Below are 16,348 nucleotides of genomic sequence, written 5' to 3' on the forward strand. Positions count from 1 at the left end.
TAACCTCAACCAACATGCTGGATCTCTGTTTAGTTGTCACTGTGTTAACCACAACCAACATGTTGGATCTCTGTTTAGTTGTCACTGTGTTAACCACAACCAACATGTTGGGTCTCTGTTTAGTTGTCACTGTGTTAACCACAACCAACATGTTGGATCTCTGTTTAGTTGTCACTGTGTTAACCACAACCAACATGCTGGATCTCTGTTTAGTTGTCACTGTGTTAACCACAACCAACATGCTGGATCTCTGTTTAGTTGTCACTGTGTTAACCACAACCAACATGCTGGATCTCTGTTTAGTTGTCACTGTGTTAACCACAACCAACATGCTGGATCTCTGTTTAGTTGTCACTGTGTTAACCACAACCAACATGCTGGATCTCTGTTTAGTTGTCACTGTGTTAACCACAACCAACATGTTGGATCTCTGTTTAGGGGTCGGTGCTCTAAAATGAGTCTCTCTGGGGAGAGAGAGGAGGGGGGCCCTGCCTCTGTGATGAGAGAAATGAAATGCGCCTCTAAGGGGAACATGACACTAATGCTAAGAGGTGAGAATTTTATGTGGAATTTATTATATTTATTTCCAAAATAAATAGCTATCATAAGATTAATGCACTTACTGTAAATATCTCTGGATAAGAGCATCTGCTAAATCAGGGGTTCTCAATCCGGGGTCCGTGGAGGTACTGCAGGGGTTCTCAATCCGGGGTCTGTGGAGGTACTGCAGGGGTTCTCAATCCGGGGTCTGTGGAGGTACTGCAGGGGTTCTCAATCCGGGGTCTGTGGAGGTACTGCAGGGGTTCTCAATCCGGGGTCTGTGGAGGTACTGCAGGGGTTCTCAATCCGGGGTCTGTGGAGGTACTGCAGGGGTTCTCAATCCGGGGTCTGTGGAGGTACTGCAGGGGTTCTCAATCCGGGGTCTGTGGAGCTACTGCAGGGGTTCTCAATCCGGGGTCTGTGGAGGTACTGCAGGGGTTCCACGGCACCCTGACTGTACTCGTTACAATGTTAGACATTTGATAGAATTTTCACGACACGACCACTTTGCCTGCTCTTAATTATTGACTAATATAATGGAATGCATATTTTTTTTACCAATTCTGATCGTTGTTACAAGCAGAATTTTGACAATATTACCGTTATATCAACACACTCTTCACACCCGTTTAACAACTCTAAATAGCTTTGGCATAGTAGCATCAAGTCCCTTGCCAATAATGTTGCCTACAACGTTGCATACAATGTTCATTTTCATCGAACACATATTACACCATAGATGCCTTCAATTGCCCAATTTATAGCCACGCCCAATTTAGGATTATTATTTAACAATGTGATGTTGCTCTCCAAAGGGAGAACTTGAAATAACATGATGTAGATAATTAAATAATCAAAAGAAAAACGTGTTTATTATACACTCTTAGAAAAGAAGGTTCCTTATAGAACCAAAAAGGCTTCTATCACTTCCTTAATATATGGAATCACTAAAAGTTAAATATATATTTTTGGGTTCAGTGAAGAAGAACCTCTAGAATTCTGATCAATGAAAGTTTTGAGGATGTGAACCCAGCAGCCCTCCAGTTGTCAGATCAAGTCTGCACGTTTTTTCCAGTGCCTGGCCAGGGATTCGAACCAGCCACCTTTCGGCCACAGCTCCAACTCCTTAGCCGCTGGGCAATAAGCATGAGTTAATCTGCCAAAATTAAGACAAAATGCAATAGAGACATACATGGTATCACTTGTGATACATAATTATTACACATAAATCATTGCCAACAGCACAAGACATACTGTTGCATGTAGGTCTATATTATTTATGGATTGATCATATAAAAATGTAAAACATTATTTTAACTACTACAAAGCCATTACATGTGGCTCAGGAACCACTGACTCACTGCATTATTCTATAGTATTATCAAGACACCTGCTGTTAACTCTTAAATACTTAAGACAGCTCACGAGGTGTCCTAAATATCTGCTGACTAGGTGGGACTAGAGACTTCATGCATAGCTTTAATGTATACCCATAAGTGTAAAATGTCTTTATTCTCAGCACTTATACAACCAATTTTCTACTCTGAGACACTTTGGCGATATGGGCCCAGATCTCAAAACATTGTTATGTAAAAACTTAGAATGTTTGTTTAACATAATAATAAAAAATGAATATTACTAATGTAACCCACTGTAAAGACTGGGTTTAGTTGATTGTGTTGCACTGCTCATGTCCGCGTTCTGGAACTGTCCGCGTCCCCGTACGGAACTGTCCGCGTCCCCGTACGGAACTGTCCGCGTACCACGTACGGAACTGGCCGCGTCCCCGTACGGAACTGTCCGCGTCCACGTACGGAACTGTCCGCGTCCCCGTACGGAACTGTCCGCGTCCCCGTACGGAACTGTCCGCGTCCCCGTACGGAACTGTCCGCGTCCACGTTCGGAACTGTCCGCGTCCCCGTACGGAACTGTCAGCGTCCACGTACGGAACTGTCAGCGTCCCCGTACGGAACTGTCAGCGTTCCCGTACGGAACTGTCCGCGTACCACGTACGGAACTGTCCGCGTACCACGTACGGAACTGTGCGCGTCCCCGTACGGAACTGTCCGCGTCCCCGTACGGAACTGTCCGCGTCCCCGTACGGAACTGTCCGCGTCCACGTACGGAACTGTCCGCGTCCCCGTACGGAACTGTCCGCGTCCCCGTACGGAACTGTCCGCGTCCCCGTACGGAACTGTCCGCGTCCCCGTACGGATCTGTCCGCGTCCCCGTTCGGTGTGGCGCCAAGCATATTGTCCGGTTACGCGCAGAGTTGGCTGAGGTGATCTTGGAGAATAACGACGGAGTTCACTACAGTGTTGAGACACCGAAGTTTATTGTTCAATTAGCTTTTTGCTTAATGGTCAGGGACAGTATGAGTGTAGCCAGATCCTTTTCACTCTCTATCCTTGTTTCAATTTGTCGTTCACCGGATTCGTTATCATCTAGACTAGGGACTGACGAACGACCTGCTAGCTCGGTAAGCTAGCTAGCTACTCTACCAGCAGCATCCTACTTATCCTCCCTCTCTTGTTGACGGATGCTGGCTACCTCTGTCCAGTTCTCCTCTCTTCACTAGATGGACGGTAACGTTAGTGTTTAACCCCTCTGTGTCCAAGGACCGAACTTTTGAATATTATTTTCGGGGTGCCTCAAGTAGGCTGGACACATTACGATTTTAACAACGTATTTTTCTGATGAAAACTAGTTAATTGCATCTGCCATGGAGCCCAATTTCATAATATTACCAGTGAATGTCCTGGGAAAATACGTTTTTCTCGACCAGAGGTGACTGAATTAATGTTCAGGCTTATTGATAATCGTTATGTTAATGAGGTATAATTTCAAAACATGAGCATAAAAACAGGTAATAATATACATGAATCATCATTATATTACTTCACAGTAATCTGTTAAATACTTTTTCAGTCCTTTCTCTTGCGTTAGCAGTGTGGAAAGGGACAGAAATAAGCACACAGGAGTTTTCCTGTGAGGGGGAGTGGTGGTGTATCCAGGGAGAAAACTAAACTAATCTTCTGAAGTGTCATTTGTGGTCTTATGCTGCCATCTATTGGAATTATGTAGCAACTGCAGTAGTACTGAATAATGTGTAATTCCTAACTAAAGTAGTAATTACTCAGAATTGCTAAATATAACAGTAGTACTGTCATTGAACAACACCATGCCATGATTAGATAGTGAAAATACACACCGATTCCTGTAAACAATAAAAGCTAATTTACGAACATTTCTGAAAATGGATATATAGCTTTTTGGAATGAAACTCTTCTTCTGTTTCCCCATCAGAGCTCAGAGTAGATGAGAGATGTAATGTTTGTCTCTGTTGTGTTGAAGCCCAATCAAGCAGGAGAGACCAGCCTCCCCTGTACCCAGCTGTGTGTCCATGAAGAGTGACCGGTCTATGGGTCTACCTATACTGTTTAGAGAGGGAGACTTTTCTTCTGAACAAAGGTAAGAAGAACTCATGGGTCATGGTCAGTGAGTTAACTTCTACTTCATCACAATCCTGGGTCCGGGAGCACCCCCATCAGTAAAAAAGCTGACTAGCATAGCCTAGCATAGCGTCACAAGTAAATACTAGCATCTAAATATCATTAAATCACAATTCCAAGACACCAGATGAAAGATACACATCTTGTGAATCCAGCCATCATTTCTGATTTTTAAAATGTTTTACAGGGAAGACACAATATGTATTTCTATTAGCTAACCACGATAGCAAAAGACACAACTTTTTTTTCCCACCATTTTTTTCCTGCATAGGTAGCTATCACAATTTCGACCAAATAAAGATATAAATAGTCACTAACCAAGAAACAACTTCATCAGATGACAGTCTGATAACATATTTATTGTATAGCATATGTTTTGTTAGAAAAATTTGCATATTTCAGGTATAAATCATAGTTTTACATTGCAGCCACCATCACAACTCTCACCAAAGCAACTAGAATAACTACAGAGACCAACGTGAATTACCTAAATACTCATCATAAAACATTTATGAAAAATACACAGCGTACAGCAAATGAAAGACAAAGATCTTGTGAATCCAGCCAATATTTCAGATTTTTTTAAGTGTTTTACAGCGAAAACACAATATAGCATTATATTAGCTTACTACAATAGCCAACCACACAACAGCATTGATTCAAGCCAACAATAGCGATAACGAATAAACCAGCAAAAGATATACATTTTTTCACTAACCTTCTCAAACTTCTTCAGATGACAGTCCTATAACATCATATTACACAATACATATAGAGTTTGTTCGAAAATGTGCATATTTAGCGGCACAAATCGTGGTTATACAATATGAATAGTAGCCAAAATGCAAACAAAATGTCGGGAGAAATCTTGGGAGAGGCACCTAATCTAATCAGTAACTAATCATAAACTTGACTAAAAAATACAGGTTGGACAGCAAATGAAAGATACATTAGTTCTTAATGCAACCGCTGTGTTAGATTTTTAAAATTAACGTTACTACGACATACAGCGTGCGTTAAAGCGAGACCGCACCGAAATTAATGGCGGAATAGTAGTGTAAGATTTTTCAACAGAACAACGAATTAACATCATAAATACTTCTTACTTTTTGATGAGCTCCCATCAGAATCTTGGGCAAGTTGTCCTTTGTCCAGAGGAATCGTTGCTCGGTTGTAGATTGTCGCCTTCAACTTTGGAATTAGCAGTAAACATTAGCCATGTGTCCAACTCACTATAACGCAGCACTAAGAAATATCCGAAAATCGCAATATACTGATATAAACTGATATAACTCGGTTTAAAATAACAACATTATGATGTCTTTAACACCTATATCGAATAAAATCAGAGCCGGATATATCTAAGGCCTATAACGGGAGCTTTCCAGAACGCAATCCTGAGGTCTGTCTTGCGTCATGGCGAATGTTGAAAAGACTGCACCCCACGTTCCAAGCCCATTTATATGGCCTCAGATCTGCCTAGCAACTTCATTCCAATTCTCACTATTTGCTGACATCTACGGGAAGGCGTATGCAGTGCATCTCGACCAATAGAAGACATGCAAATTAATAAACTGACCCCAGAACAGCCTGCCTGATTTCAGATTTCTCACTTCCTCACAGGAAAATTGCTCCAACTTGAGTTCTGTTTTACTCACAGATATAATTCAAACGGTTTTAGAAACTAGAGAGTGTTTTCTATCCAATAGTAATAATAATATGCATATTGTACGAGCAAGAATTGAATACGAAGCAGTTTAATTTGGGAACAAAATTTTTACAAAGTGAAAACAGCACCCCCTATTGAGAAAAGGTTAAACAACACTTTCTCTAGTCATTTCTCCTCTCACATTTTACCATTTCTTTTTGTTGTTTTCATAATCCATAGGCTAATCCTTTTTTCCATTTCCATAGTCCTAAAACAATATTAAACAAACACAACATTCCCTCCCTGTGTATGTGTGTCTGTGTGTGTGTGTGTGTGTGTGTGTGTGTGTGTGTGTGTGTGTGTGTGTGTGTGTGTGTGTGTGTGTGTGTGTGTGTGTGTGTGTGTGTGTGTGTGTGTGTGTGTGTGTGTGTGTGTGTGTGTGTGCACTCCCTGGATGAGGAGATGTAATCTCATGTTTTGTCCACAGAAACCAACAGGAGAGATCAGAGTCAGAGATTCTCAGTGGTCAGTCTTCCCAGAGTCATCAAACAGACCTGGCCTCCATATTAAGTGTATGTGGTCCTGTTATGTACATTTGTTTTTGTTTACCTCAAGTAAAGTTAATCTGTCAATCATTCATTAATGTGTTAATGAGAAAGCATTTTGTCTCTTGCTTAACTTATTTACTTAATTTATTTCAGATGCTTGAAGAGAAAATTATGACATTTGTGAAGAACGAGCTGAAGATGTTCAAGAGGATTCTTAGTCCAGAACTCCCAGAAGGCTTTGAGAGTCAGAAGCAGGATAAGGAAGTGGTGGATGCTGAAGATGAGAAGCAGAAGAGCAGTGCCAGAGAGGGGGCTCTGAAGATCACACTGCACGTCCTGAGGAAAATGAACCAGAAGGAGCTTGCTGACACACTGGAGAAATGTAAGATCTGTCTGCCTCATGTTGAATGATGTTTTATAACATTTAAAAGCTGTAGCTAAAGTACAGCTAAAGTAGCTGTGTAACTCAATGAGATTGTAGCAGCCTTAACACAACACCTAGTGACCTCATCAAGTAGCAGCAGGGATGTGTTGTGGTGATTAATTTAGAGAGAGAGACAACATTAATAATACCATCAATAATACCAATAACAATATAATCAGTCACACCAGTCTGTAATGCATTATGAAAACATTTACACATTTATAAAGTCAGTTAAGAGAATAAATTATTATAATGTAAATCTTTATAACAGTCTTACAATACTGTAGGCATTAAAACAGACGTAATATTAATATCCTCTGTGTTATTTCTAGATTCAGATGATCCTGCTGTGAATTGCCAACGTGAACTCAAATCTAATCTAAAGAAGAAGTTTCAATGTGTATTTGAGGGGATCGCTAAACAAGGAAACCCAACACTTCTCAATAAGATCTACACAGAGCTTTACATCACAGAGGGTGGAACAGGAGAGGTCAATAATGAACATGAGCTGAGACAGATTGAGACAACAACCAGGAAACAAGCAAGACCAGAGACTGCAATCAAATGTAACGACATCTTCAAACCCTTAACTGGACAAGACAAACTTATCAGAACTGTGCTGACAAAGGGAGTCGCTGGCATTGGAAAAACAGTCTCTGTGCAGAAGTTCATTCTGGACTGGGCTGAAGGAAAAGCAAATCAGGATGTCCAATTTGTATTTTCATTCCCTTTTCGGGAGCTGAATTTGATGAAAGAGGACAAACACACTTTCATTAAGCTTCTGAATCACTTCTCAATGGAATCCAAACAATCAAGAATCTCCAACTACGACAAATACAAAGTTCTGTTCATCTTTGATGGTCTGGATGAGTGCCGACTGCCCCTAGACTTCCAGAAGAACAAGATCTGCTGTGACATCACAAAGTCAACCTCAGTGGATGTTCTGCTGACAAATCTCATCAAGGGAAATCTGCTTCCCTCTGCTCTCCTCTGGATAACTACCCGACCTGCAGCAGCCAATAAGATCCCTTCAGTGTGTGTTGACCAGGTGACAGAGGTACGAGGGTTCAATGACCCACAGAAGGAGGAGTACTTCAGGAAGAGATTCAGTGATGAGGACCTGGCCAGCAGAATCATCTCACATATAAAGACATCAAGGAGCCTCCACAGCATGTGCCACATTCCAGTCTTCTGTTGGATTTCTGGAACAGTCCTTGAACACATGTTGAAACATAAGAGAGAAGAGATGCCCAAGACTCTGACTGAGATGTACACACACCTTGTGGTGTTTCATACCAAACAGAAGAATGAAAAGTATCTTGGGAAAGAAGAGACAGGTCCACACTGGAATAAAGAGAGCATTCTGTCACTGGGAAGACTGGCTTTTCAACAGCTTGTGAAGGGCAATCTGATTTTCTATGAAGAAGACCTGAAAGAGGCTGGCATTGATGTCAGTGAAGCCTCAGTGTACTCAGGATTGTGCACACAGCTCTTTAAAGAGGAATGTGGGCTGTACCAGGACAAGGTGTACTGCTTTGTGCATCTGAGCATTCAGGAGTTTCTGGCTGCTGTATATGTGTTCCTCTCATTCATCAACAACAATGAGAATCTAATGGACAAACTGCAAACAAATTCCAGTATCTTTTCTTTGCTGTTCAGAGACAAACCTGAAGTTAATGTCTACAAGAGTGCTGTGGATAAAGCCTTACAAAGTGAGACGGGAAACCTGGACCTTTTCCTTCGCTTCCTTCTGGGCCTCTCACTGGAGTCCAATCAGAAGCACCTACGAGGTCTACTGACACAGACAAGAAGCAGCTCACAGACCCATGAAGAAACAGTCAAGTACATCAAGGAGAAGATCAGGGAGAATCCCTCTCCAGAGAGGAGCATCAATCTGTTCCACTGTCTGAATGAACTGAATGACCATTCTCTAGTGGAGGAGATCCAATGCTACCTGAGATCAGGATGTCTCTCAGAAGAAGAACTCTCACCTGCACAGTGGTCAGCTCTGGTCTTTGTGTTGCTGACTTCAGAAAAGGAGCTGGATGTGTTTGACCTGAAGAAATACTCCAGATCAGAGGAAGGTCTTCTGAGGCTGCTGCCAGTGGTCAAAGCCTCCAGAGCTGTTCTGTGAGTAAATAAAATGACATATAAGAACTAATCATCAGGAAGAAATATTCATTTTTGAGAAAAATATGCATTATAATATGTATAAAATATTATATTGAATAACATACTGAATAAATGTATTTATTTTCACATTAGTATAACAATATGACCATACAATTCTAGGAGACGGAAGATGAATCTATATGTTGTTTGAGAGAATAAACCAAATGCATCTGCCATTGTCTTTCTACGCTACTCGTTAAATTAACAGCGTGTTTGTGAAGTCATGATGATCTCTTTGTCAGGCTGTCAGGCTGTGGAGTCACAGAGGAAGGCTGTGCTTCTCTGGTCTCAGCTCTGGAGTCAAACCCCTCACACCTGAGAGAGCTGGATCTGAGTAACAATGACCTGAAGGATTCAGGAGTGAAGCTGCTCTCTGATGGACTGGGGAATCCCCACTGTAAACTGGAGACTCTGAGGTCAGTATTCCTGTAGTTGGTCAACAAGTGATAACTGTTCACCAGATCCACATGTATTTACCAGGCACACATAGTCCACACCATATGTGATTGGAAAGTGAAGCTTACAGTTTTACATTTGGTTCTATGTTCCAGCATTTTGGATTTGAGATAGAATGTTTCATATTAGGCGACAGTACAGAATGTCACCTTTTATTTGAGGTTAATGGTGATAGATTTGGCTTTCTGAGCTTGAACTATTATTAATCATTAGTTATAAAGAGAGACATGAGGGGTGCCACAATGAAGCTTGGAAAGGGGCTGAGTGCAGGGAACACGATGGCATGTGGCAGTACTGATAAGGGGAGGAACCGTTGAAGGCCATGTTTAGCGATAAGGAGGAGACTCCACCCAAAGTGGGGTATGTATTCTACCATTGGTGAAACCATGTCTTTGTCTAATGCAGCTGCATTGACCCTCTGAGAAGCATAAACTTGGTTTGAGCTTTGATAGTGTCTTTTGAATTTTTACTCTGAAAATTAGAACCTAACAATGGTGAGAGGTTAGTATGTTTTGTTGTAGTCTCTGGTATTGGTAATGGTGAGAGGTTAGCATGTTTTGTTGTAGTCTCTGTTATTGGTAATGGTGAGAGTTTAGCATGTTTTGTTGTAGCCTCTGTTATTGGTAATGGTGAGAGGTTAGCATGTTTTGTTGTAGCCTCTGTTATTGGTAATGGTGAGAGGTTAACATGTTTTGTTGTAGTCTCTGTTATTGGTAATGGTGAGAGGTTAACATGTTTTGTTGTAGTCTCTGTTATTGGTAATGGTGAGAGGTTAGTATGTTTTGTTGTAGCCTCTGTTACTTTCTCACTCATTATTATTCATGATTCATTCATGATCTTTCTCAATCATGGCAGTCGCAGGCTTGATGAAGTCATTGCGTTCAAAGAATATGGGACCAAATACTATACTTTTGACTACTTTAATACACTATAAGTGAATTGGTCAGAATACTTATGACTTCTTCAAATAGGGGGACTATATACAGTTGAAGTCGGAAGTTTACATACACCATAGCCAATTACATTTAAACTCAGTTTTTCACAATTCCTGACATTTATTCCCCGTAAAAATTATCTGTCTTAGGTCAGTTAGGATCACCACTTTATTGTAAGAATGTGAAAAGTCAGAATAATAGTAGAGAGAATGATTTATTCAGCTATTATTTATTTCATCACATTTCCAGTGTGTCAGAAGTTTACATACACTCAGTTAGTATTTGGTAGTATTGCCTTTACATTGTTTAACTTGGGTCAAACGTTTCGGGTAGCCTTCCACAAGCTTCCCACAATAAGTTGGGTGAATTTTGGTCCATTCCTCCTGACAGCTGGTGTAACTGAGTCAGGTTTGTAGGCCTCCTTGCTCGGACACGCTTTTTCTGTTAAGCCCACAAAATTTCTATAGGATTGAGGTCAGGGCTTTGTGATGGCCACTCCAATACCTTGACTTGTTGTCCTTAAGCCATTTTGCCACAACTTTGGAAGTATGCTTGGGGTCATTGTCCATTTGGAAGACCCATTTGCGACCAAGCTTTAACTTCCTGACTGATGTCTTGAGATGTTACTTCAATATATCCACAATTTTATTTTTCCTCATGATGCCATCTATTTTGTGAAGTGCACCAGTCCCTCCTGCAGCAAAGCCACCACATCATGATGCTGCCACCCCATGCGTAACGGTTGGGATGGTGCTCTTTGGCTTGCAAGCCTCCCCCTTTTTCCTCCAAACATAACAGTGTTCATTATGGCCAAACAGTTCTATTTTTGTTTGATCAGACCAGAGGACATTTATCCAAAAAGTACGATCTTTGTCCCCATGTGCAGTTGCAAACCGTAGTCTGGCTTTGTTATGGTGGTTTTGGAGCAGTGGCTTCTTCCTTGCTGAGGGGCCTTTCAGGTTATGTTGATATAGGACTTGTTTTACTGTGGATATAGATACTTTTGTACCTGTTTCCTCCAGCATCTTCACAAGGTCCTTGCTGTTGTTCTGGGATTGATTTGCACTTTTTGCACCAAAGTACATGCATCTCTAGGAGACAGAATGTGTCTCCTTCCTGAGCGGTATGACGGCTGCGTGGTCCCATGGTGTTAATACTTGCGTACCATTGCTTGTACAGATGAACGTGGTATCTTCAGGTGTTTGGAAATTGCTCCCAAGGATGAACCAGACTTGTGGAGGTCTCCAATTTTTTTTCTGAGGTCTTGGCTGATTTCTATTGATTTTCATATGATGTCAAGCAAAGAGGCACTGAGTTTGAAGGTAATGAAAGCCATGACATAATTTTCAGGAATTTTCCAAGCTGTTTAAAGGCAAAGTCAACTTAGTGTATGTAAACTTCTGACTCACTGGAATTGTGATACAGTGAATTACTTATTAAGTGAAATAATATGTTTGTAAACAATTGTTGGAAAAATTCATGCACAAAGTAGATGTCCTAACAGACTTGCCAAAACTATAGTTTGTTAACAATAAATGTGTGGAGTGTTTGAAAAACAAATTTAAAGACTTTTATTTCTCTAAATGGTGAAACCGATATGTATGAAAATTCCCTGGTGACATTATATACTGTCACCTCATATGAAACATTTGCTCTCAATTCCAAAATTCTGGAGTACAGAGACACATTTAAAATGTTAGCTTCACTGTCAAAATAGATATGGTGTGGACTGTTTACTCAATACAATCTAAATCTGATACCTCACTGTCTGTCTTTTGACTGATACTGCTTTTTAAACTGGTCTGGTCAGTCTACTCAAATATTTGTAATATGCATTTTTATCTCTACAAGTAATACTTTGATAATTTGTCATTTCTAATAATGATACATTCATTCATTTATGTAAAAATATACTGCCACTATTTTCACCACCAAAGAATAACAGTGTGATTTTAATATGATTTGACTCTTTGCAGGCTGTCAGGCTGTCTAGTCACAGAGGAAGGCTGTGCTTCTCTGGTCTCAACTCTGAGGTCAAACCCCTCACACCTGAGAGAGTTGGACCTGAGCTACAATCACCCAGGAGACTCAGGAGTCAGACTGCTCTCTGCTGGACTGGAGGATCCACACTGCAGACTGGAGAAACTCAAGTATGTAGAGGGTTTATGTCAATGTTTATATCAGACATGTTTGACTTATCAGGCTAGTTAAGACAAACATTCTTACCACCACTTGGACAAGGTTACATGTTACTCTGTGTGTGTGTGTGTGTGTGTGTGTGTGTGTGTGTGTGTGTGTGTGTGTGTGTGTGTGTGTGTGTGTGTGTGTGTGTGTGTGTGTGTGTGTTCAGGTGTATCCCTCAATGACTGTCTGTTCTTCTGCTTACCGCTACAGTGTGGAACATGGTGGAGAGAACAGAATGAAACCTGGGATTAGAAAATGTGAGTGTTGACTGCTGTGAAGAATATGACTAAGAATAAGTCTTAATTCAAGTTAAGTCAAAGTCAAAGACCACCATCATTACTGACTTGGTCATATTAAATATCAGCTGTAGTTCTACAGAAGCAGAAATCAGGGACACCAACGTTTACAAAGAGTTGCTTTGACAATGTGTGTGTGTGTGTGTGTGTGTGTGTGTGTGTGTGTGTGTGTGTGTATGTGTGTGTGTGTGTGTGTGTGTGTGTGTGTGTGTGTGTGTGTGTGTGTGTGTGTGTGTTTGTGTGTGTGTGTGTGTGTGTGTGTGTGTGTGTGTGTGTGTGTGTGTGTGTGTGTGTGTGTGTGTGTGTGTGTGTGTGTGTGTGTGTAATGTGAATAAGTGTGTTTTATGTTACCAGACAGTATAACATATGATCATTCAACAAGTCTCAAGTTACCTTAACTTCTCCTTTTGATACCTAGAAACATCTACATTAAATGAATTAGTGAAAAGTGAGTTAACATTCTAATGTGAATGATGATGATTTCTAATATTGTGTCTGGTTTCATCCATCAGATGTCTGTGATCTCACACTGGACCCAAACACAGTAAACAGACTCCTCTCTCTGTCTGAGGAGAACAGAAAGGTGACATGGAGGAGAGAGGAGCAGCCGTATCCTGATCACCCAGAGAGATTTGAGGACTATAGACAGGTGCTGTGTAGAGAGGGTCTGACTGGGCGCTGTTACTGGGAGGTAGAGTGGAATGGGAGAAGGGTTGATATAGGAGTGACATATAAAGGAATCAACAGGAGAGGATGGGGTGATGACTGTTGTCTTGGATACAATGACAAGTCCTGGAATCTGACCTGCTCTGACAACAGTTACGCTGCCTGTCACAATAATAATCACACTACCATAGACGTCCCCTCCTCCAGCTCCCACAGAGTAGGAGTGTATCTGGACTGGCCAGCCGGCACTCTGTCCTTCTATAGGGCCTCCTCTGACACACTGACCCACCTGTACACATTCACCTCCACATTCACTGAGCCCCTCTATCCAGGGTTTGGACTTTGGGATGATGGTGACTCAGTTTCCCTGTGTCAGTGATACACACACACACATTGGACACACACAGACTGGACACACACACACACACACACACACACTGGACTCACACACACAGACTGGACACACACACGCACTGGACACACACACGCACACTCGACAAACACACACACACACACTGGACACGCACACACACACACACACACACTGGACAAACACACACACACTGGACAAACACACACTGGACACACAGGACACACACACACACTGGACAAACAAACAAACAAACACACACACACACACACACACACACTTGACAAACACACACACACACACACAGTGGACACACAGGACACACACACACAGGACACACAGGACACACACACACACACTGGACAAACACACACTGGACACACACACACACTCGACAAACACACACACATACACACACACACTGGACACACAGGACACACACACAAACACTGGACAAACAAACAAACACACACTCACACAAACACACTGGACAAACACACACACACACACTGTTGGAGCAAACCATTAAGGAGAGCTGAGCATTAAATATAAATAGGTCTAGTTGCCAGGCTGAAGTAGCAAGGACATGCACATTAAGAGAAGATGACACCCAGGCCAGATGACACCCAGGCCAGATGACACCCAGGCTATACTCTATTTCTGAAAGAGTACATTAATCAAGACCACACGTACATTTATGACAGCTGGACGTACTACGGTCAGCAGGATACAGGGAGAAAGATGGAAGCAAGATAACTGATGACTAACACGTAAAACATAAGCATGCAATGCATAGATTATTTTAGGACGTGATAAGGGTGCTGTCATCGTTATAACCTAACCAAATGCAGATATGAGCGTTAGTGGGCGTGAACAAGCAAGCTCTGAGATGAAAAGATAATCATAGAGAAAAGTCAAGGGAAGCTATTTTCATATAGAGGGAGGGGACTCTATACATATAGAGGGAGTGGACTCTATACATATAGAGGGAGGGGACTCTATACATATAGAGGGAGGGGACTCTATACATATAGAGGGAGGGGACTCTATACATATAGAGGGAGGGGACTCTATACATTTAGAGGGAGGGGACTCTATACATATAGAGGGAGGGGACTCTATACGTTATGCAAAGACAGAATCCTATAAAGGCAGGACTCTGTATTATGAGAATTTAGTCTCTTTCCAAGGAGGGGCTCGGCGCTGTTATAGGGTCCTTCCATGGAAGGGCTCTACTTTGCTACTTTGTATTAAAGTCTCTATTGAATCCACAAGTTCTTGTAAGAGTATTATATTTCTGAGACGATTCTCCACGACAGTCCCCCCTCTCCATGTAATCATTATAATCTAGGATCAGGTCCTCCTCTCCATGTAATCTGATTCATTATGATCTAGGATCAGGTCCCCCCTCTCCATGTAATCTTATTCATTATGATCTAGGATCAGGTCACTCTCTCCATGTAATCTGATTCATTATGACCAAGGATCAGGTCACTCTCTCCATGTAATCTGATTCATTATGATCTAGGATCAGGTCCCCTCTCCATGGAATCTGATTCATTATGATCTAGGATCAGGTCCCCCTCTTCAAGTAATCTGATTCATTATGATCTAGGATCAGGTCCCCCCTCTCCATGTAATCTAATTCATTATGATCTAGGATCAGGTCCCCCTCTCCATGTAATCTGATTCATTATGATCTAGGATCAGGTCCCTCTCCATGTAATCTGATTCATTATGATCTAGGATCAGGTCCCCCCTCTCCATATAATCTGATTCATTATGATCTAGGATCAGGTCCCCCCTCTCCATGTAATCTGCTTAATTATGATCTAGGATCAGGTCCCCCTTCTCCATGTAATCTGCTTCATTATGATATAGGATCAGGTCCCTCGTCTCCATGTAATCTGATTCATTATAATCTAGGATCAGGTCCTCCTCTCCATGTAATCTGATTCATTATGATCTAAAAGGCTAAACTGATCCTAGATCAGCTCTCCTACTCTTTATGAATACTGTCACAGATAACTCATCAAGATGAGGCTCATGATGTATAAGTTATATTCTTTAAGAATCAGTTAGTATCTTTCATTGAACTGTTTTGCCATGAACAGATCTGTGAGGTCTTAACTTAAAGGTTCTATATAGACCTGATGGTCATTTTAATGGGGTTGAACATCCATCCCATCAGATTGTGTAAAGGATGTTATGAGTTCAGAAGAATAGTGACTTGGAAGCATCTCTCTGACCTCACCCTGCTGAAACACACTCAAGTAAAGACCACATAGATACAGTTATATGTCTGTTTCTACCCACTTTTACAGCCAATGTTATGGACTGGTTTCCATATGAATCAGTAGAATATACAACTTTATATATACAGACTAGTTACCCACCTCCCAGTAGATGGACCCACACAGAACTTTATATATACAGACTAGTTAACCACCTCCTAGTAGATGGACCCACACAGAACTTTATATATACAGACTAGTTAACCACCTCCCAGTAGATGGACCCACACAGAACTTTATATATACAGACTAGTTAACCACCTCCCAGTAGATGGAACACAGAACTTTATATATACAGACTAG

The sequence above is a fragment of the Salvelinus namaycush genome, unplaced genomic scaffold (genome assembly GCF_016432855.1).
Source record: "Salvelinus namaycush isolate Seneca unplaced genomic scaffold, SaNama_1.0 Scaffold309, whole genome shotgun sequence".
In the NCBI taxonomy this organism is placed as follows: Eukaryota; Metazoa; Chordata; class Actinopteri; order Salmoniformes; family Salmonidae; genus Salvelinus; species Salvelinus namaycush.